The sequence below is a fragment of the Priapulus caudatus genome, unplaced genomic scaffold, assembly GCF_000485595.1.
Source record: "Priapulus caudatus unplaced genomic scaffold, Priapulus_caudatus-5.0.1 Scaffold722, whole genome shotgun sequence".
Lineage (NCBI taxonomy): Eukaryota > Metazoa > Priapulida > Priapulimorpha > Priapulimorphida > Priapulidae > Priapulus > Priapulus caudatus.
This window is the reverse complement of record NW_014577783.1, coordinates 127,180-129,326: the sequence shown is the minus strand read 5'-3', so window position 1 is coordinate 129,326 and position 2,147 is coordinate 127,180. Positions and strand designations below refer to the sequence as shown.

Below are 2,147 nucleotides of genomic sequence, written 5' to 3'. Positions count from 1 at the left end.
CATAATCTTAATATATTGTAAAATATAATAAAATTAGAAGTGCCTAGAAACATATCCACACTCCTTTCCCAGGCCGGCTGCAGCTAACGGGCACGGTCACGCACGCACGGCGTCCACAGACGCACGCAACGCACGCATCACGCACGCACGCACGCACGCAACACAAACAACACACACACCAATACACACACACGCCCAAATATATAATAAATATATATATACTATACTAAATATTTAACACACAGCTTGTACATTTTCTCGCTCAGTGGGAGTTGCAAAGCCAAGCCAAAGAGCATTCAGTGTCTGTCCAGCAAGCTGAACCCACTACGGAGCCGGCAATGACACCCTTTATCTGACTAACGAAGCCCTATGAAAGAAGCGAAAATCTGCCGTGGGGCCATCCTACGTGCCATAGATTTCTTAAGATAAAATACCCAACTGTTCTTTCTTCACGTGGCATTATCTGCACACAGCAGAGAGGATTCAGCTTAAAAATGGAAATATCGTAGCATGAGAATATAATCGTATATGACATCTTATGAGATACGTATTTGAGTAGTATTGATTACAGTATTGGTAATGAGATTGAGCAGCTACTGATATGACGCTGAAATAAGAGGACAGAAGTTGAACAAGCACCTCATCAACTCAAGTCTGCTGTAAACAATCACATCAATAATACCAAACAGCAAGAAAAAATTCGTTTACAATTCGATTTCAAATCACCCTATCAGCAGCTCAACTGATACCTCCACCGCATTACATATACGCATGCAACAGCGATATATTTTCTGAGATAAATTATTCTTACGTAGAAGCGAAGGAAAATACTGTGCCCACTAAAACATATCAAGATGAAGATAAATACGCCAGTGCAACACATGAATGTAAATCAAAATGAAGCAAGTAAATTAGTCAATAACAACACTAACCAATAGTACCCTCTATAATATTACTTAAATGTTGTAAACATGTGTTGACTTCTAAAAGTACCAAGGGAGGCTGGAGAGTAGCATCAGATCATTAAAGTATTGACCATACCCACTGTAGAAGTCTATTACTATTCACAGGCTGAAGTGATCATTAACCTTTTAAAATGCATGTAATAGCTCCTCAACTGCACCAACTGCTAAGAAATTTCTGCGGAGTGCTACACCTCCGCTCTGTTGCCACATTGATATCAAATTCAATGAGAACAAATTAATGTCCCCCCCGTTTTCCATTTAACTCATGATAATATATATATTTAAGCAGCTAAACCACCTGTAATTAGAGGCAGTTTGCCATACAAAGCTTAATTAAGTTTAAACGGCGAATCCAGTGTACAATTATTATATATCCTATATACCTGTAGGGACTTATAATAACGAATAAAGACATGCGGTAGTTAGCTAATACCATCCTTGTACTGAAAAAGAAAATTAACATAGTTAAAGCAACATCAAGAATAGAAAAGATAACAGATAACTGAATTGTGAACAGAGAGCTATTACAGTAGAACTGTAGATGATACGAGAAGCAGAATTAATTTGTTTGCAGCAATATTGACGTCAAAAGATACTTGCAATCGCATCATCAACATAGCAAAGTGAAGCTTTATCATTATTAATTATGAAATAATAAATCGTCTTTGTAATGGTTCGCAAATGTGTGGACAATTTTAATCAAACCTCTCCCCACCAGCCTATAATGTACCAATACTACTGAAGCAGATTTCAGCTTACACATACAGTGTATATCAAGAGTCTTTTATGTAAAGGGTGATGAGTCCAATGTCGGTGGTGTGTGGTGTGTGTGTGTGCGTGCGTGCGTGCGTGCGCGCAGCGTGCGTGCGTGCGTGCGTGTGTGGGTGGGTGGGGGTAATGATCACAGCCTTTTATATTAATCTATCTAGAACAAGATTTAAGAGTGCTCGGTAGGAAATGTACATATATAACGTAAAAATATGACACTAAAGCAATATTCTAATTCAAACTCTCATTAGATACAGTACCACTTTATCAATTGCAAAACCCTTAGTGATGCGTGAAAAGAGAAATATAAATAATGCACCCGAGTGTTGCTGTCAGTGGAGCATGAGTCAAGCAAATGGAAAAAAACCAACCACGAGCTCCCTAACCCTAACTGCTAGGTAACACTACTACAGC

The 2,147-nt window shown here is 38.6% G+C and overlaps 1 long non-coding RNA gene across 1 annotated transcript in view; it reads left to right on the top strand.

The window, feature by feature from the left end:
• The window catches only part of LOC106813071, a 13,847-nt gene extending 13,141 nt beyond the window's left edge, over nt 1–706 (top strand). Inside the window, exon 3 of the long non-coding RNA XR_001394421.1 lies at nt 694–706. This is a non-coding gene — a long non-coding RNA (uncharacterized LOC106813071). The remainder of the gene's footprint in view (nt 1–693) is intronic.
• Nucleotides 707–2,147: the final 1,441 nt, after the last annotated feature.